The sequence below is a fragment of the Schistocerca serialis genome, chromosome 1 (genome assembly GCF_023864345.2).
Source record: "Schistocerca serialis cubense isolate TAMUIC-IGC-003099 chromosome 1, iqSchSeri2.2, whole genome shotgun sequence".
Classification (NCBI taxonomy): domain Eukaryota; kingdom Metazoa; phylum Arthropoda; class Insecta; order Orthoptera; family Acrididae; genus Schistocerca; species Schistocerca serialis.
This window is the reverse complement of record NC_064638.1, coordinates 829,116,823-829,138,746: the sequence shown is the minus strand read 5'-3', so window position 1 is coordinate 829,138,746 and position 21,924 is coordinate 829,116,823. Positions and strand designations below refer to the sequence as shown.

The following is a 21,924-nucleotide window of genomic DNA, read 5'->3' as shown; positions in this document are numbered from 1 at the left end:
CCTTAGGTTAGTTAGGTTTAAGTAGTTCTAAGTTCTAGGGGACTGATGACGTGAGAAGTTAAGTCCCATAGTGCTCAGAGCCATTTTTTGAACAAGACAATGAAATACGGACGAGCATGATGCCATGCCTTAGCTGCGAATGCGTGTGCGTGTACAGCGGATTTGTGGACAGCTCCATATCGGAAAAGATGTTACCTATCGGTAGCAGTAAACTTTGTTTTTCAAGATTGGACACTCAGAAACAAGGTATTGGCAACAAGTAACTTCTCTGAGAATCAAAATCTGGAGAATTTATTAAGAACCGTAAAGAGGTACTGAGGAAAGGCGCTAAAATACACAATGCACTGCAATCCTTTCCGCGTTACCCACGCATTGCATATCTTTTGAAGATAGTCGTAACAGACTTTTTCAATGACGATTATTTAAAAAATGAAATTGCAGTGGCACATTCCATGATTTATGCCGCCATATATACTGTCCGTTTTATGGAAATACAAAAGAAAGATGAATTCTTTTCAGACAAGCTTCAAGCAAGAAACGGAGACGAGGTGGAACAGGTTATGTACTAGTAGAATGCTACAGTCTGTAGTCAGCGATTACGACAAAGTCTCGGAGATACATGTGGAGAAGGGTGTCCCTCAAAAACTTAATGCTTACAAAAACGAACCTACAAAACAACTCATGCCATGTTTGGAGTAGTTCAAAGATGTCACAGAAGTGCTCGGAGGCGAGAAATATCCTATAACTCAATTTGTTTTATTGTGGGTTCATAAACTGAAAAGTCGTTGCAAAGCAAGGGCCGACGATACAGAGGCACGTTTCTTTAAATTGCCGTAAATCCACTTTAGTATTTAATATGCAATGCGTGTCCAACACCAGTTTCAGTGTCACTGGTCTTTGGCTGTACATTACAGATTTCACATTATTTTAATTTAACAGTAGGCTCTATGTGCGTTGAAAGAGCGTTTTTCCGTCTCACGAGAGAGAAAGTAGAAATTTGGGCGCTGCGCAGCATAGCAACAGTTGAGTGTCCAAACTTCCGACTACTGGAGATAATGTTCATTGCTGCCAGAGACGAGACAATTAAGTGGTATGCGTAAAATCTGTGACGAAATATCAGTTCCAGATAAACAATAAAATTATAACATTATAGTAATATGCTATTCTGTTTCTGTCTTCTTCTTCATCTCCTTCAAGTATGAGATCAGTTGATAAATGCGACTTCTTGATCAGCCCATCTTCTCTTGGTTGTACCTATGTTCCTTCTTCCATTAAGGATGTAATGTAGCATTTCTTTTGAAATACGTTCATCGTTTTTTCTATCTATACGTGCTTTCAGTTTTTTCTGTATTCCTTAACACTTTCATAAAAGTTGCAAATTTCTTACATTATTCCGCATAGTCTCATTTTTTAACCAGTCGCTTATTGTTAGGCCCTGGACTGTTCTCAAAAATCTCATCTCGGGTGCTTGTAGTCTACTATGAGTGCTAGAGTTCATAGTCTAGTTTTCACTTCCATATTTCCATATAGCCTACAGGGAACTGCCCTAACTTTACAAAATTGTAGCATAGGTCAATTTGTACTTTTCTCCTGACAATTCTTTTGATAGTGCCACACATCATGGTGAATCTCCCAAGATTTTTTTCAGTATCCACATCGCCGAGATATGATATGTCATAACCTAAGTAACTGAAGGAGTCAAATTTTATGGGTTGTGTGCCTTGGTACGCCATGGACTTGATTTTATTTATCGAATTACTTCAGTTATTACTTTCTGTTTTATTACTTTGCTATTTTGTATAGTTCGAATAACGCTGTCTGTAGGTTGTCATCCTTATCGACAACTACAGTCTGGTCGTCAGCAAACATGAACAGTTGTCATAAAATTTCTTTCTTTGAAGCTGCTCCCTATATACAGTTTCATAATCGTCTATTTCTCTCCCTCCACAATGTCGTAGAAACTTGAATTAAAATGTAACGGTGAAATACACCATAGTTCCCACGCTCTATTGGTATTTCCTTGGGCAATATTTCGAGGCTCTAGCTTTAAATTTATATGTGTTCCTGTTTATTCAACAGCGAAAAAATATCGCAACACCAAAAAATAATTAATGTAGACTAACGAAATTTTTGAAATATATTTATCTACTTAACATATTTCAGTGATTAACACTGCAAGAGCACCGGTTAATTAAGCGAAGATAAGCTACTGCAAAAGTGAAATGCTGGCACATAAACAACCGACGTAACCGCCAGAGAGTTGAATGCAAGCAAGCAAATGTGCATGCATTTTGTCGCACGGGTACCAGATGTTAGTTTGTGGGATGGAGTTCCACGTTTATTGCGCTTCGTCGGTCAATACAGGGAGGTTTAACGCTGTGGATGAGACTGGAGTTATCGTCCGACGATGTCCCTGGTCCCTGTGTGTGCTCGATTGGAGACAGATCTGGAGATCGAGCAAGCCAAGGCAACATGTCGACACGCTGAGAGCATGTTGGGTTCCAAAAGCGGCATGTAGGCGCGCATTATCCTGTTGGAAAACACTTCATGGAATGCTGTTCTTGAATGGCAGCACAATAAGTCGAATCAACAAACTGACGTATAATTTAGCAGTAAGGGTGCGTGGAATAACCGGGAGAGTGCTTCTTTTGTCATACGAAATCGTCCCTAAACCGTAACTCGAGGTGCAGGTCCGGTGTATCTAGCACACAGACTGGTTGCAGGCCCACGACTGGCTTTCTTCTAACCAACATACGGACATCACTGGCACCAGGCATAATCACTACTGAAGTCATAAATGGTCGTGGTTTGGGGTCAGTGGAATGCACGATAGAAAAAAATGGCTCTGAGCACTATGGGACTTAACATCTTAGGTCCCCTAGAACTTAGGACTACTTAACCCTAACTAACCTAAGGACATCACACACATCCATGGCCGAGGATCTGCGACCGTAGCAGTCCCGCGGTTCCGGACTGCAGTGCCTAGAACCGCACGATACAGGGCGGTCGTCTGTCTCGGATCTTTCCTTGAAGTAACCGATTTATAATAGTTAGTTGTGCCACTGTAGTGCCAGCTGCTTCTCCAATTGCTGCTGTAGATGCAGTGCGATGCGACAGAGTCATACGCCGAACGCCACTGTCTTCCACACCACTGTCTTCCCTCACTGTAGTGCCGCGTGGCCGTACGGAGACCTCTATTCTTGCGACCGTACACTCCCGTGACCACAGCCGCCAGCAGTCACGTACAGTGGCTACATTCCTGCCAAGTCTTTCTTCAATATCAGAAGGAACATCAGGCTTCTCGTAGCCCTATTACACGACTTCATTAAAACTCAATGAATTGTTGATGATGGCGTCTTAGTCACCTTAAAGACTTTCTTGACTAACATGAACTCACCACATCCAATCTCAAAGGTAACTGACGCTCACGACTGTTACAGCGTGTATTTAAAACAAACCTGATTTGCATCCTCATAGTGCCACTACTAGCGCCAGTCTTATGTCTCTGGCGCGAAATTTTGATATACATAATCTTTCAGATGTAGAAGGAAGCTTACCAACTTTGCTTATGTCGCACAACTCCTTCTTGATGTTGCGATTTTTTTCTGTCTGTGTACATAAGTACTTCGGATAACTTCTGTCAGAAGTACCTCTTTTTGCATGATATTCCACAGTCTTCCTCTGCTTACACTGCAAACGTTGCCATATAGTCTGTAAAGACTATGCAGGCTATTAAATAGTATTCTCTCCTTTTTTGTAATATTTCTTTTGACGAGAAAACATTATCTTAGCAGAGTCTTCCTTTCCGAAAAGTAGTTTTTCCTTCGAGTAATATGCTTTTTAAAATGTTTCTTATTCTCTTTATTGCTAATCGTTGCATTTATTGTGAATAGTATATTTAAAAGACTTATACTTCTAATTCACATAGTCAGTTATTGATCCTCTTTTGAAAACAGATATTCCTATTGCACTCTTCCATTCCATTGATAATTTTCTTTGCTGCCAGCATTGATGTGCAAAATCTAACGCCGGCCGAAGTGGCCGTGCGGTTAAAGGCGCTGCAGTCTGGAACCGCAAGACCGCTACGGTCGCAGGTTCGAATCCTGCCTCGGGCATGGATGTTTGTGATGTCCTTAGGTTAGTTAGGTTTAACTAGTTCTAAGTTCTAGGGGACTAATGACCTCAGCAGTTGAGTCCCATAGTGCTCAGAGCCATTTGAACCATTTTTTTTGCAAAATCTAAAGCCCGCACCTAGCTTCTTGTGATAAGTATTTAAACACTTCCATATCTAGATTGTCCGTTCCAGGAGCTCTTCGGATCTTACTGATGTCTGTAAGGCCTATTGAATTTCCTTGAAATCTGTTTTATCAATTTCCGGGAGACATCAGTCGATTTCTTCAAGTTCCTCATTCTCATCTGCTTTTACACAACAGTTTCTCATTTAGTATTAAATAATTGATCTACACCAGACGAGATAATTTTGTGAATCTTCCTGTGCTTGAAAAACTTGTTTTCTATTCACAATGAATTTAAGTTCACGAAGTCTGGTAACAATTATTCATTCTGATTAACTGCTGATTCTACATTTTGTCCTCACTGGGCTGTTCTTCTGTTACAGAATTCATGTCTCTTTCTATGACAATACAGTCTTTCTTGTTTACGGAATCAAGGACACTTTGCAAGCTCGTGTAAAACTTATAAGATACCCTTTCTCCCTTCTCCCAGGGGATATACTAATACATAGGATGTTTGGAAATTCCCTTTACAAACTTCTAGGGCTTGTAGATGGGAATGAGTAAATAATATTTTGAATAGGAAACCATGTCCGGACGCTACAGAGCGTCAAAGTTATAGCTACCGGCACCTGTAAATGGACGCACATACAGTATGTTCCGTCATGATGTTACATGCTTTCTAGGATGATGAAGAAGGATAAATGTATCAATTTCAGGTGAGGGTTCTTCTACCGGAAAGAAACGATTTGAGAGTTATAAGCGAAAACCGTTCTGATACCTTTGTGGAACACGTGTACTGCTACTGTTGTTGATAAGATTATAGGGAAGGCAAAAAAATAAATAAATAAATAAATAAAAGTCTAGTAATAATGGACTCTAAAATGCATACCTTAAGACCTATGAGCACTTGTTCAATAGAGGAGATATGTTTCCGAGTAGCGAAGATGAACAAGTGGTCATAGCTTCTCAGGTATGCATTTTAGAGTGCATATTTACTGGACAATTCCACCTCTGAGAGTTTCATTCCCTACAATCTTAGCAACAACAGTACGAGTACATGTAGTCCACTGTTAGAGGTATCAGAACGGTTTTCGCTTAAAACCTTCAACTCTTTCCCTTGTAGAACAGGGACTTATATCTCAGACTGGTACATTTACCATTCTCCATGGCCGCGCGGTCTAGGGCGCCTTGTCACGGTCCGCGCGGCTCCCCCCGTCGGAGGTTCGAGTTCTCCCTCGGGCATGGGTGTGCGTGTTGTCCATAGCATAAGTTAGTTTACGTTAGCTTAAGTAGTGCGTTAGCTTAGGGACCGCTGACCTCTGCAGTTTGGTCCCATAAGACATTACCACAAATTTCCAAATTTCCTTCTCTATGATCCTAGAAAGCGTGAAACGTCTTCACGGAATCACCTTACATGGCCATACATTTGCAGGCGCAGGTGCCTACATCTATGACTCTCCGTAGTGTCGCTGGATGACGTTTCTGGTCATGGGTCCCCATTCAAAATATTATGTACTCATTTCGCTCTACAAGTCCTAGAAGTTTGTAACGGGAATTTCCCAACGTCGCATATAGCTCATATATCCTCCAGCTATTTTAAATTTGCCTGTTACAATTCTTTCTTGTATCCATCTGTAACAAACAATTTAAAATGCAGGGCATCCCCAGCTGATGAAGGTCACGATGAATGAAAACACCGCTGACAGCTGGTAAAACTTGGTTTAAATTGGCCACGCTACTGGTTTCAAGGTTTATAGCCTCATCTTCAGGTGTAATAAATATTGTTACCTTAACCCATCATAGGTGAACCAAAAGTTCTTAGGTATTCAGAGAATATTGTATGTATAAAAAATAAAACTAGACGAACGAAGGCTACTTGGGAACTGTTTGCAAGAGTAGGCTATGACTAAACCGCCCAGCAGTAAATCAGGAATATTTTCTGAATGGCTATACCTTGACTAAGAACCTTGGGTTCACCTATGAAGGATTAATGCAACAATTTTTGTTGCACATGAAGATGTGGCTGTAAGCTTTGAAACCGGTAGTGCGGTTAATTAAAACCAAATTTTACTAGATGTCAGCGGTATTTTCTGTGGTGTCTGGCGGTGACACCACATTTGCTAGGTGGTAGCCTTTAAATCGGCCGCGGTCCATTAGTATACGCCGGACCCGCGTGTCGCCACTGTCAGTAATTGCAGACCGAGCGCCACCACACGGCAGGTCTAGAGAGACGTCCTGACACTCGCCCCAGTTGTACAGCCGACTTTGCAAGGAGCGGTTCACTGACAAATACGCTCTCATTTGCCGAGACGATAGCATAGCCTTCAGTTACATTTGCTACGACCTAGCAAGGCGCCGTATTCAATTGATATTGAGATTCTATTAATGTATCATCAAGAGCGATGTTCTACAAACGTGGATTAAAGTTAAGTATTCCAGAAGCTACGTACTTTTCTTTATAGCATTCATTACGTATCCCGTTTCAGACCTCACGCCAGCCTGCGTGAGTTAAGCGCGTGCCTTTCGGCTTCCTCTCATTGTGTCCAGGCTGTCTTGTCTAGACACAACATTTTCATTCATCATGACCCAACTGTAGGATATTGTTTCCCTTCTCCTTCTGTTTTTGTGATATCGGTGATATATTCATTTAGGGCCAACTAGAAAATGCCAGCTGCACTCACCAGCCGGAAAAATGAAGTCTGTGACTTATCACCATCCCAGAGCTTATCAAGGCTGGTAACGGAATTGCATGTTTCCGTCTGACACCGTGCGGAATCTGGTGGACCCAATGGTGCATGTCTGCTGGCCACACCTCCCGCAGCTCTGTAGCATGCCCACCCTCTGCTGTCACAATATACGCCGAAGGGCCAAAGAAACTGGTATAGGAATACGTATTCAAATGCGGAGATATGTAAACAAGCAGAACACGACGCTGCGGTCAGCAACGCCTACATAAGACAACAAGTGCGTGGCGTAGTTGTTAGACCGGTTACTGCGACTACAATGGCAGGTTATCAAAATTTAAGTGAGCTTCAACGTGGTGTTATGTTGCAGTCGGCGCACGAGCGATAGACACAGAATTTCCGAGATAGCGATAAAGTGGGGATTTTCCTGTAAGGCCATTTTACAAGTGTACCGTGAATACCAGGAATCTTGTAAAACGTCAAATCTCCGACATCGCTGCCGTCGGAAAAAGGCACTGCAAGAACGGGACGAATGACGATTGAAGAGAATGGTTCAATGTGACAGAAGTGGAACCCTTCCACAAATTGCTGCAGATTTCGATGCTGGGCCATCAACAAATGTCATTGTGAGAATCATTCAACGAAACATCATCGAGACGGGTTTTGGAGCCGCAGGTCCACTCATGTACACTTGATGACTGCATGACACAAAGCCTTACGTCTCTCCTGAGCCCGAAATTGGACTGTTGATGACTGGAAATATGTAACCCACTCGGACGAGTCTCGTTTCAAATAGTATCGAGTGGATGGACGTTAAGGATTTGGAGACAACCTCATGATTCCATGACCCTGCATGTCAGCAGGGTCGAGCTGGTTGAGGATCTGTAATGGTGTAGGGCGTGTGCAGTTGGAGTGATATGGGATTCCTGATACTTCTAGATACGACTCTGACAGGTGACACATACGTAAGCATCCCGTCTGATTATCTACATCCATTCATGCGCATTGTGTATTCCGACCGACTTAGGCAATTCCAGCAGGACAATGCGACATCCCCCACGTCCAGAACTGCTATAGAGAAGCTCCAGGAACACTCTTCTCAGTTTAAACGCTTTCGCTGGCCACCAAACTTCCCACACATGAACATTATTGATAATATCTGGGATGCCTTGCAGCGTGCTGCTGAGAAGAGATCTCCACCCCCTCGTACTCTTACGGAATTATGGACAGCCCTGCAGGATTCATGGTGTCAATTCCTTCCAGCACTACTTCAGACATTAGTCGAGTAAATGCCAAGACGTGTTGCGGCACTTCTGCGTGCTTGCGGTGTCCCTACACAATATTAGGCAGGTGTACCAGTTTCTTTGACTCTTCAGTGTAGAACAGCCAGTGGAAGCGACTCAGCCCTGGCGCGTGGAATCACTAGCCTACGACACCTTCGTTCGTCGTTAGGAGAACGGTAGTTTTCCTTGTTTACATTGTGATAGCTGGACTATTTCTTGCTACAGTATTTGTAATAGTTTTCGTGAGCTTGAGGAAATACAAGTTAAGCGTATCTTCTGCTTGTTAACTTGTTCACTAATCATTTCTGCACCGGTCCAGCTTTCCAACGTCGGTACCACACCACTCGGTAGCGTGCCTTACCTTACTGTTGTGTAAGAAGTCGTGCACAACAGAGTTCATGCTTTTTGAGTGGCTTGGCTGTCGGCGACCCAATGCTCAATCTACTGATGAGATTTATCTGTATTTAACGCGAATGGATGGTGATGATAATGTACTTGAGTGGTGGAAACGTAAAAGTAGTCTTTCTCCCAAGCTATCTGTTTTATCTAAAAGAGTGTCATGTGTACCTGCCTCAAATGCAGCTATACTTGGAGTAAAAAATGATGGCGGGGGAGTTTAGAACTGTTTCGCGCAGCCGGCCGTCGCAGCTGAGCGGTTCTAGACGCTTCAATCCAGAACCACGCTGCTGCTACGGTCGCAGATTCGAATCCTGCCTCGGGCATGGAAGTGTGTGATGTCCTTACGTTAGTTTGGTTTAAATAGTTCTAAGTCTAGGGGACTGATGACCTCAGATGTTAAGTCCCACAGTGCTCAGAGACATTTGAACCATTTGTTTCACGCACCTACGTCACGTATTCTCCAACAGCAAATGAGTGTTCATTGGTGTTCCGAGTGCCCTGCTGTGAATGCCGTACTCAATGCGAGGATCAAACATGATGGTAATGAGTTATTTAGTGGATTATTATGCTATTTGTTGCGAGCTGTCATGGCTGATGGTCGTGCTAATCAACAAATTCTAACAAGCAAGTGAGAGACGTTATTTGCAGGATACACACTTACAGCCCCGCGGTTTGAGGCGCTATGTCACGTATTGCGCGGCCCCTCCCGCCGGAGATTCGGCTCCTCTCTCGGGCGTAGGTGTCTGTGCGTTGTTCTTAGCATAAGCTAGTTTAAGTTAGTATAAGTAGTGTATGAGTCTTGGGACCTATGACCTCAGCAGTCTGGTTTCTTAGGAATTCACAAACATTTGAACACTCTTACATCAAGCGCAAAACACGTATACAAGTATACACGTATACACCTGTTTTGCCCTTGATGTAAGCGTGTTCAAATGTTCCAATGTGTATAAATTCCTAAGGGACCAAACTGCTGAGGTCATCGGTCCCAAGATTCACACACTACTTACACTAACTTAAAGTAACTTATGTTAAGTTCGTATCCCAACTGTCGCTTGGAACCGGCAACAATCCAAGCCCCGTTTGTTTCTCGGACTGCGCCATTGTTCGGATTGTATTGAAAGAAATTCCAGTGCTGCAGTGAACCTTATCTCAGACGGATGAAGCAGACTTTTTCCGTAACGAGTCGACGATATTCTAACCATTCATTGCAGTTCTGAGTTTTTAGGTCATGAAATTCACATATGAAAATCTGAACCAATAAAGCGGATGATGTTACAAAAAACATCACTGTATTTCTTTCCCTTCAAGAGCGGCCAGCATTACAAAAGCTGGTAGTTTCTTAGTTTTGCTTTGAAATTTTTAACTGTTTCCAAGTACACTCCTGGAAATTGAAATAAGAACACCGTGAATTCATTGTCCCAGGAAGGGGAAACTTTATTGACACATTCCTGGGGTCAGATACATCACATGATCACACTGACAGAACCACAGGCACATAGACACAGGCAACAGAGCATGCACAATGTCGGCACTAGTACAGTGTATATCCACCTTTCGCAGCAATGCAGGCTGCTATTCTCCCATGGAGACGATCGTAGAGACGCTGGATGTAGTCCTGTGGAACGGCTTGCCATGCCATTTCCACCTGGCGCCTCAGTTGGACCAGCGTTCGTGCTGGACGTGCAGACCGCCTGAGGCGACGCTTCATCCAGTCCCAAACATGCTCAATGGGGGACAGATCCGGAGATCTTGCTGGCCAGGGTAGTTGACTTACACCTTCTAGAGCACGTTGGGTGGCACGGGATACATGCGGACGTGCATTGTCCTGTTGGAACAGCAAGTTCCCTTGCCGGTCTAGGAATGGTAGAACGATGGGTTCGATGACGGTTTGGATGTACCGTGCACTATTCAGTGTCCCCTCGACGATCACCAGTGGTGTACGGCCAGTGTAGGAGATCGCTCCCCACACCATGATGCCGGGTGTTGGCCCTGTGTGCCTCGGTCGTATGCAGTCCTGATTGTGGCGCTCACCTGCACGGCGCCAAACACGCATACGACCATCATTGGCACCAAGGCAGAAGCGACTCTCATCGCTGAAGACGACACGTCTCCATTCGTCCCTCCATTCACGCCTGTCGCGACACCACTGGAGGCGGGCTGCACGATGTTGGGGCGTGAGCGGAAGACGGCCTAACGGTGTGCGGGACCGTAGCCCAGCTTCATGGAGACGGTTGCGAATGGTCCTCGCCGATACCCCAGGAGCAACAGTGGCCCTAATTTGCTGGGAAGTGGCGGTGCGGTCCCCTACGGCACTGCGTAGGATCCTACGGTCTTGGCGTGCATCCGTGCGTCGCTGCGGTCCGGTCCCAGGTCGACGGGCACGTGCACCTTCCGCCGACCACTGGCGACAACATCGATGTACTGTGGAGACCTCACGCCCCACGTGTTGAGCAATTCGGCGGTACGTCCACCAGGCCTCCCGCATGCCCACTATACGCCCTCGCTCAAAGTCAGTCAACTGCACATACGGTTCACGTCCACGCTGTCGCGGCATGCTACCAGTGTTAAAGACTGCGATGGAGCTCCGTATGCCACGGCAAACTGGCTGACACTGACGGCGGCGGTGCACAAATGCTGCGCAGCTAGCGCCATTCGACGGCCAACACCGCGGTTCCTGGTGTGTCCGCTGTGCCGTGCGTGTGATCATTGCTTGTACAGCCCTCTCGCAGTGTCCGGAGCAAGTATGGTGGGTCTGACACACCGGTGTCAATGTGTTCTTTTTTCCCTTTCCAGGAGTGTATTTTTGTTGTCTAAAGCAAGCTTTCTTCTATCTTATGGGTAATAATGACGTCGCGATTAGACGCTAACATGTGTAACTAAACTGTTCTTACGGTATTACCATCAGCCGAGGCGAGTAACACCAGCCTACAGACACACAGAGCTACTACAATGCTCATGGCAGTAAGGCAGCCAGTTCGACCACAGCTTGCCCGCTCCGAGCTTTCATACTTGCGCACTCCACGGCCCAGAGCGGCGAGTGAGGACGATAGAACGAAACCCCTAATTTGCAGATCTCTACTTCGGACCACTGAGCAGTACAAATACAGCGTGAGTCAGGAGGAAAGATACGTGCTTCGAGAGGTTATAGTATTGTTGCACCAGCACTGACGCGCGAATAGAACCGAAGCGACATTAGACTACGTAGTTTTGTTTTTACTAACGATTTCAGTGAGCACTTCATACAATGCCTCACTGACACGCATCCTGGGCGTTGGATCGGTCGCCATGGAGTCATTTCTTGGCCACTGAGGTCACGCGATCTTACCCCATTAGATTACTGTTTGTGTGATTGGCTTAAGAGTGAAGTCTACCGGCGCAGATTAGACACAAAGGACTAATTACACGTGTGTGTTTAAGTAAAGGACCGCAGGAGTGAGTCAGATCAGCAACACACCAGCTGTCTACAAGAGCTGCGCAATGCATTAGAGTGGACAGTGGACTTCTTGAACACATTTTTTGATGTTATGTACACAAGCAAATAGAACATTAAATCACAATGTTTCGTTTATTATCACCTGCATTTGTGCTGTTCCCCATTGCTTTCATTAGTTTCCTCGGAAACTGTTAAGAACAGGACACACATTCATATGACGATTTTTCTTCAGAATCACTAATCCTATCACCTATCAAAGCATGTACATGTCCTCCTGACTCACCCTATAAAAGGGATTGACGATTCGATACCCCCGACGAGGCAATAAGTAGGTAGGTTAGTACCAGCGGGTTCACACTTCGGTGTCATTTACTATTCAACAAGTACCACGATTAACCCCATATCGTCTGCGATCGCTGCTTGTCTCTCTTTGAGGCCTCACGTGGTACGGAATCGTCCGCGAGAGCGAACGTCGCTGTTTGAATTCACCGCTCTTTAAAAACACCCGAGATCGACTGCGACCACTCGATATATTCCTGATTTCAATGGAGACTACTTTCTACGTTATAATCTACAATTCTACGTTATAAAATTGGTTCTGATGTAACATAACACACACTTCCGGCCACTACGTAAAATTGATTTCCACGTATATCTTTTCACTTATGTTTACTTTGTTAAATTTTTTCGTGTGATTTTTTAACAAAACTGAGAATTTGTTTTTGCGTATGTGCGACCTTATTTCAGTGCAATATGGTATGACAGTCCTACAAGACAACAGCGACCGACCATAGCGGGTTCGGATGATTATCTTAGGTAGCGAAGAGCTGTTATGACGCAACCAGTTTTTCCGTTTGACAGTGCTAATCCTTTGATTAGGTACAAAATATCACAATAATAACGCAGTTTTGTTGACTGATCACTTTTACTAACTACTGACGTACAACATCTGCAAAGAGAGACGTTTTTCTTGCAGCCCAATGGAAGCTCTCCCAGGAATTAATATGAGGCACTTTTCTAGGATTCCGCATCTCAGTCGGTATAAACGGAGTACTTAAAAAGACCTCTTTTTCTCACGAAAAGGAAAAGGAATCAAGTTGAAATTTATATCAAACATTAAGGTCTACAGTCCAATGACGGCGTAAAAATGTAAGATTCTAAGTCAATGCAATCAAAAATACGATACTGGCTAACTCACTCATCAATACCTATAGATGAGCTATCTATATACATAATTAAATTTGTACGAAACCCCTTGGAGCTGAAGCCCTACTCGCACTTGTCCGGCTTTTTTATGTGTATCTACAATCGTCTGATAGTTACCTGTATCAGCTCATCCAAACCAAAGTGGGGCGAGTATTGATGAAGTCATTAAATCTGTTTCTAGGTATGAATTAACAAAGTGTGAAATACGTGACACATTATCTCAAGTCACTGATCTCTCAAAAGTGCGCACACAGCCTCATGAGGTATGTGTATACACCGTTCTGACTTCATTCCAAATTTGACTCATGAGGTACATTGAACTGTACCAAATTCTGTGACGTGCGAATTTAAACAAAACAGTTGACCTGCAACTGCTGGTATCAGAAGGTTAGTAATGAATCACTGATAGTGCCTTTACACAAAGTAAACGTTTTAGTACCGCTGTTAACAGGTACAATGAGTGATGTCAAACAATGAAAAATCAGGAAAATGGACTGAGACGTTTGTGTGATTATTTTATTTATTTATTTGTCACGACGGTTTCGTTTTCCCTGTCTTCGCTATTGGTAGCTCCATACGGGATGTGAAACATTCAGTCAGACATGTTTCTCATATGACTGACATTTAAAGTTGAAGAAAGGTAAGGAATTCTAAATAAAGCACACAGGGGCCTTTTTTTATTCACTCCTCCTACTACTCCTTTTCACATTCGAAACTACTCCAGTCACTGCTGACGTAGTCCTGCGACAATACAGTACATTCTGATAACACAACACGCTCTCTATTAGGATCAAACACAGCAACCTACACTCCCGAGCACCTTGACACCGAGACGACTACTGCACGACGCGACACAAGCTCGGTTTCCATCATAAGTGGTTTCGGGTGTTGATCTAAACAAATTTCTCACTGACTTGCAGGTATCATCTCGTCTGATTAGAACAAAAATTGTTATTTTATAGTCACGCCGGGTGACGCCTTCCACTAAGACATGAGGGGCGAGACTTCCCTCACTAGCTAAGCGCGTACTGCACGGGTCACATGTTAGGAACTTTTGCCTCTCGTTAGGAAACTTCTAACGTGATCCATTCTTCCATCGTAGATTCCCAACTACGCAGAAACACTGTAGTGCATGATATAAATTTCTCCATGAACGAAGGGCGTGGCGTGGTGATTAACGCTAAATCTGATAAATAGATCTCCGCGAGGAGAACAAGGCAAATGCCATAACCCGATTAGCCACAAACTTCGCTCAGTGGAAGAGGAGTCAAAATAAGCGAACACGTGTCTCGGCTTATCCGTAGATATTCGATTGATTCTGAGAAAATGGCGGGCAAAGTTTCCTATGTAGGTTATGTAGTTTTTAGCGAGTAAAGGCACTCACCGAACCGGTGGCAATCTGGCTAGAGTTGGGGCTTCACTATTGTGCATCCCGTGTTCGAAATCCGAGAATTTTTGTTTTTTATTTATCTACCCAAGTCTGTGGAAGATTAGTATACGAATGTTTTCCAGTGTTTATTGAAATAATGTTGTCCTTATTCGTCTACTAATTGTATAACTAGTGAATAAATTTTAAAAAAATGGTAAACGAGTGGGAAAATTATTTGAAATCGTTTTTCGTGAAATTCCTGCGGTGTATCTCGATTCACAATCAGCTGCAGGCATCGGTTTTGGGAAATTTGATCCGTTATGCATTGTTTGCCGCGAAATTATTGGTGGCATGTGAAATCTTTAGCAATGGTAACGATGTTTTTTTTCCCCGAGTGAGATTCATATGAAGAAATGTCGATGTGACAATCCTGCCATTGCGTGACGCTCATGGTGTTCACAATTTCTATGTTTGGAATGTTTCTACCATCGGTATTCTCCAGCGAAATGCATAATATCTTCTTCAAGAATAAACATAAAAATAAGATATAAGAATTGGTTCAAATGGCTCTGAGCACTATGGGACTTAACTTCTGAGGTCATCAGTCCTCTAGAACTTAGAACTACTTAAACCTAAGTAACCTAAGGACGTGAGACACATCCATGCCCGAGGCAGGATTGGAACCTGTGACCGTAGCGGTCGCGTGGTTCCACACTGTAGCGCCAAAGCCGCTCGGCCATCCCGGCCGGTAAGATATAAGAATTAAGAAGAATGAAATATAAGAATTGAAAATTTAAAAAGGCTGTAGCCACTGATAATACCATTCGCACCTATATTATACGTATATTAAATGTATGACAATTACTGTGAAAACTTACTGTAATTTCACAATTAATATAACGCCTTTGAATCCCCTGACTAGATAAGGCACATTCGTCTGGCGACTTTCTACGTATGGATAGATAACTAAAAAAAATAAAAAAATAAAAAGGCCATATCTGGTTTTGAACAGGGGACGTAAAAACAAATTCCACGGAACTACCCATATGCTACAAGTCAGGCTGAGTACAGTTCACGCTAAAAGGCATCTAGATTGCGTTCAAAACGTTGACGTTCGTTTTGTCAGAAACGGTCGAGTATCTACGGATAAGCCGAGACAAGTGTTCGCTTACATTGGCTCCTTATCCACTGAGTGAAGTTTCTGGGAAATAGGATTATGGCACTTTCGTCAGAAAGATTTTAATGGAAATTATTTGATGTAATAAAAGAAACGGCATCGTACTGCTCTTAAACGTAGAAGAATATGAATTCTTTGAGTCATGTGTTTTTGCGGCTTCTCCTTGCCATCGTCGGTAACTATATAGTTGACAGATAGTCTGAGGGCATTCATCAGAAAATAGTGGGCTGAATCTTAGTTACAAGTATGTGTAGGGTTGTGATGTCTTTGGGTAACCACACAGACCGTACATGTGGTCTGGATAACAGTGACAATGTAGTAGTACACCGGCGAACTAGTGTGCACTAGCGGCTATAGACGGGTTACATCACCTACTTCACAAGATGTGAGGAGTACCTAAACTCTCTAATGGACAATCCAGTTAACCGTCTGCTATTTATTTGGAGAACTGAGTGGGAGGATAAGGAAGAATGTTACGAGTTAACGTCACGTTACAAACGATGTCGTTAAATAAATATCACAGTTTCAATTGGGCAGTCACTGTGCTGGATATCTGCTGTGATCTTGTTGAAACAAGAATTCCAGCATTCGGCTGTCGATTCCACTAGAATATGGCTTATATTGCGAGCTATTCGCTTGTGCAGTTTAAGAGAGAACGCCTGTCAAATGTACACAGCTGGTCATTAAAACTGCATCAGGAAGGATACAAAATAACGAAGTTGTGAACATTCAGTAAAGTAGGAACTTTTTAGGTGATCTGGGAGAGAACGGGATACGAAATTTGTTACTCAGTACTGTTCCATCCCCGACATTAACAATGCTTCCAACACGGCGGGCATAGCGTTGAAGTGAGATTTGAAATAGGGCAAAGACATCGTCCTATACACGTCAAAACCTTTACGGCTTCTGTCCAAATTAACGACTATGATAACCAGAGACGATCGTATTGCGCACGCAATGGCACAGCACACAATGGTCGTACCTATGACAATTCATGTTTCACTGTTTGTGTGGATATTTGCTTTGTCGCAGACAAGCCACTTTCCTGACTCATGGTACGTGGCACTGTTGTGCGGTCAATGTGTCTGATCTGTGGGGAGCTAGTCATTTGGGTTCGTTGAGATCTTGCATGGCGTTGAGTATGGCGGCCCTCCAGAACCATTCGATTCCATATTCGCATAAGAGCCGTGGGATTCCTAACAACGCCATCAGCAATAAAGCGAAATGATAGTGCTGTTAGAAAAGGCTACCTCTGCCGTATACGTAGGGGTGACAAAAGTCGTGGGATAGCAATGTACAGGAACACATATACAGATGGCGGCAGAATCGCGTACACAAGGTGTAAAAGAGCAGTGCATTGGTGGATATGTCATTTGTGCTCAGGTGATCCATGTGAAAAAATTTCCGGTGTGATTATGGACGCAAACGGAAAAACAGAGTTTGAACACGGAATAGTAGTTGCAGCTAGATGCATGGAACATTCCATCTCGGAAATCGTTTGGGAATTCAATATTTCGGAATCCACAGCGTCAGAAGTGTGCCGAGAATGCAGAATTACAAGCATTACCTCTCACCAAGGGTAACACAGAGACCAGCGGCCTTCACATAACGAGTAAGAGCAGTGGCCTTTGCGTAGAGTTGTCAGTGCTAACAGACAAGCAACACTGGATTAAATAACCTCAGAAATCAATATGGAACGAAAGACAACCGTATCCGTTAGGAAAGTGCAGCGAAATTTTGCGTTAATAGCCTACAGCAGCAGTCAACTGACGTGAGTGCTTTTGCTAACTGCGCGACATCTCCTGCATTGCATCTCTTGGGCTTGTGACCATAGAGGTTCGATCTTACACAACTGCAAAACCGTGACCTGATCAGATGACTCCCGATTTCAGTTGCTGAGAGCTGATGGCAGTGTTAGAGTGTGGTGCAGACCCAATGAAGCCATGGACACGTGTTGTCAACAAGACACTGTCTAAGCTGGTGGTGACTCCATAATGATGTGGGCTGCATTTACATGGAATGGACTGGGTCCCTTGATCAGACGGAACCGATAGTTCACGAAGTGATTCTGCTCGGCTACTTGGAGACAATTCGCAGGCATTCATGGACTTCATGTTCCTAAACCACAATGGAATCATTATGGATGTCAATACGCCATGTCACAGGGCCATAATTGTTCGTTATTTGTTTGAAGAACATCCTGGACAGTTCTAGCGAATGATTTGGGCGCCCAGGTCGCCCGACATGAATCCCATCGAACATTTGGGTGACGTAATCGAGAGGTCAGTTCGTGCACAAAACCCTGCACCGGCAAGGCTTTCGATGTTGTGAATGGCTACAGAGGCAGCACAGAACATTTCTGCAGGGGACACGACTTGTTGAGTCCACGGCACATCGAATCTCTGCACTACTCCGAGCAAAAGGAGTTACAACATGATATTAGGAGGTATCCTATGACTTTTGTCACCTCACTATGTACTCTAACACGTGCTGGTAGACGTTTCCTATTCTTACACGATACGTAACACGATATTCCCACAGAGCAGTCAACACTAAAATGCGATATCTGATGAGAAACTCGCTGCGTAACTGTATCTTATTTACAAACTGTAGATGGTGTTACTACCGTCTAATATGTGCGGTTGTGCCGAAATACTAATCATTTCATGTAGCACACTTCATGTAATGACTTACAAGATAGGGTTTTCTGAAATTCTTTCGCCAAGGAAGACGAAATAAATATTCTAGATGTCTAATCAAGAAGTACTACCAACATGAGTAACTTAGAAGTAGATATCTTCGGTGGAGCGCAGATGATGCTGTCGTTTAACGTATAGTACAGGGACCAGAACATCAAAAGCAATCGCAAAATGGTTTTGATATTTGTATGGTGCGAAAATTGGCAATTTACCAGTGATAAAGGAACAGAAGGAGCAGAAGTGATATCTATTTTTCCGTAAGGAACTGTTCTATGCCGTCTACTGTTCCTAACCTATATTAATGATTATATTGTTGGCAGATACTGTCATTTACCTGCAGTACCGGCATCGGAATATCAAAAACAAACGGAAAATGATTTTGATATTTGTGTGGTGCAAAAACTGGCAATTTACCAGTGATAAAGGAACAGAAGAAACGGAAGTGATATCTGTCTTTCCCCAAGGAACTGTTCTAGGCCCTCTACTGTTCGTAACCTATATTAATGATTATACTGTTGGGAGTTGCTGTCATTTTCTGTATAGTACTGGCATCACAATATCAAAAGTAATGGAAAAATAATTTTGATATTTGTATGGTGTGAAAAGTGGTAATTTACCAGTGATAATGATAAGTTTGAACTCTTCCAAACAAAACTATTAGGAATCTGTTGAATTTAGGTTACATGATTAACCGCGCAAATCTAAAGGCTGTCAATAGAACTGAATTCGAAGGATTACAATTACAGACAACTTAAATTGAACGATTACATAAGTAATGCTGTGGGTAAGGCGGACCTACGAGACCATTTCATTGACAGAACACTGAGAAGAAGCAACAGATCCACTAAAGAGACTGCCTATACTACGCTTGTCCTTCCTCTGCTAGAGTATTTCTGTGCGATACGGAAGTCTGGTCAGATAGGGATGATGGGGGACATCGAAAGAGTTCAAAGAAGGTCAGAAGTTTTATGGTATCGCGAAATAGGGAAGCAAGTGTCACGGAGTCATAGAGATCTTTTCTCGAAAGTTCAGTCTCCAACGTTCTCCTCCGAATGAGAAAAATATTTTGTTGAGAACCACTTACATAGGGAGACATTATAAGTTTAATAAAATAAGAGAAATCAGAGCTCGCACGGGAAGATTTAAGTGTTAGCTTACCCGTGCGATTTCGAGAGTGGAACGACAAAGAAACGGTGCTTCGATGAACCCTCTGTCAAGCATTTAAGCGTAAATTGCAAAGTACTTACGTAGATATAGATGTAGACGACTGTTACGTGTCATGGACATAGTGTTGAAATTTTAATGACGAGCACTTTAGATGACTCATGTACGATCGTTTTATAACAAAATGTTTTACTCAGGATTCGAGAGCTGCACATCATCAATTAATGAAATTAAGACTTGTAGTATTTCAAGAAACAGTCATTATTTATAAGCGTATATCAAGTAGCTGTCACAGGTGTGGATTCGAGGGTTATTTAATAATACACCAAACTGTATTCTCATTTAAATAAGAAACTACCAGCCTCGATTGCGGTAATGAAACCAACCTTTACCTAGGTTTCCGCCCAATTAATTGAGCCTTCTTCAGAAATTATACCTGAATCTATAGTTTGCCTAAGAGGGCATTGTCTAAAAATGAAACAACAGCCTGAATAGGCGTAGTCACATTTTAAAAATGCGGTACATAAGTGCTAAGTCAACACCAAGACTTAAGCTCTGGCGTGCGCCTCATCTCCATGGACGTCGTGCAGTGGTCCTCGGGAGCTCACGTGAAACTTAGGTGGACTAGATACCGCGCTGCAAATCTAAGGAGACGAGGCGCACGCCAAAGCTTAAGACTTGATGTTGACTTAGTACTTATGTACCGCATTTTTAAAATGTTACTACTCCTTACTACTAGAAATGTTTTATTTCTAGACCATGCCCTCTTAGACAAATTATAGATTCAGGTATATCTTCTGAAGAAGTTTCAATTAATTGGGCTGAAACCTAGGTAAAGGTTGGTTTCATTACCGCAATCGAGGCTGGTAGTTTCTTATATATTAGAGTATCACGATTTGGAAGTACGTATTCTCATTCTCTCTCGCTCTCTCTCTCACACACACACACAGATACAAAACACACACTCACATACGCACACATACACAGGCGCGAGCACAAAGTTTGTGGATCTATGGTACATACATAACGCTGAGAGACGTAAATGTGTTCTCCGCACACCATCCGCCAATGATGCGCTACTGGACAGCTGGTAGAAAGCAGTTTATATGACAGCCTTAAGTTTTAAATTGTATGCCTGTGTGAATGTAGACGTGGAACGCTGACACGCTGGGCGGGCCACGTGCCTCCAGTACGTACCGTGTACCCTGTGGGTGGTGGCGGCGGCGCGCAGCTCGCACTGCAGCCCAGCCGGCTTCTGCGGCCGCTGCCGGCGCCGCGCTGACCACCGGATGCGGCCCATCATGGCGCCCGCCGACGTCCCACGCCCCGCGCCGCGGCCTGCTCTACTCCTACTCTCCTCCATACAGCTGCAATCTGCCGCCGCCATTAACCACTTTGCGCTGATCTTGTCCTCCGTACGGGCTTACGATGGCCCTCACGTCGAGTCGTTGCTCTCTCGCTGCCGAGGGCCTACGTGGGTGCTAGTGGCCACTGCCATTGACACTGTTGCCTCCTAGGCGAGCGTCATCTTAATACAGGGTGATTCAAAAAGAATACCACAACTTTAGGAATATAAAACTCTGCAAGGACAAAAGGCAGAGCTAAGCACTATCTGTCGGCGAATTAAGGGAGCTATAAAGTTTCATTTAGTTGTACATTTGTTCGCTTGAGGCGCTGTTGACTAGGCGTCAGCGTCAGTTGATGCTAAGATGGCGACCGCTCAACAGAAAGCTTTTTGTGTTATTGAGTACGGCAGAAGTGAATCGACGACAGTTGTTCAGCACGCATTTCGAACGAAGTATGGTGTTAAACCTCCTGATAGGTGGTGTATTAAACGTTGGTATAAACAGTTTACAGAGAATGGGTGTTTGTGCAAAGGGAAAAGTTCTGGACGGCCGAGAACGAGTGATGAAAATGTAGCACACATCCAGCAAGCATTTGTTCGCAGCCCAGGAAAATCGACTCGCAGAGCTAGCAGAGAGCTGCAAATTCCACAATCAACTGTATGGAGAGTCCTACGAGAAAGGTTATCGTCTGAACGTCAACTACCCGAGGCGATGGATCGGCCGCCAGGCAGCCCGTGACAGAGCACTTCATCACTGGCCTCCAATAAGCCCTGATCTTACCCCCTGCGATTTTTTCTTATGGGGGTATGTTAAGGATATGGTGTTTCGGCCACCTCTCCCAGCCACCATTGATGATTTGAAACGAGAAATAACAGCAGCTATCCAAACTGTTACGCCTGATATGCTACAGAGAGTGTGGAACGAGTTGG

At 43.7% G+C, this 21,924-nt stretch overlaps 1 protein-coding gene across 1 annotated transcript in view; it reads right to left on the bottom strand.

The window, feature by feature from the left end:
* The window catches only part of LOC126437444 (glutamate-gated chloride channel-like), a 184,718-nt gene extending 163,804 nt beyond the window's left edge, over positions 1–20,914 (bottom strand). Inside the window, exon 1 of the mRNA XM_050090482.1 lies at positions 20,847–20,914. The gene's annotated coding sequence lies outside the window, so the exon portion shown is untranslated. The remainder of the gene's footprint in view (positions 1–20,846) is intronic.
* Positions 20,915–21,924: the final 1,010 nt, after the last annotated feature.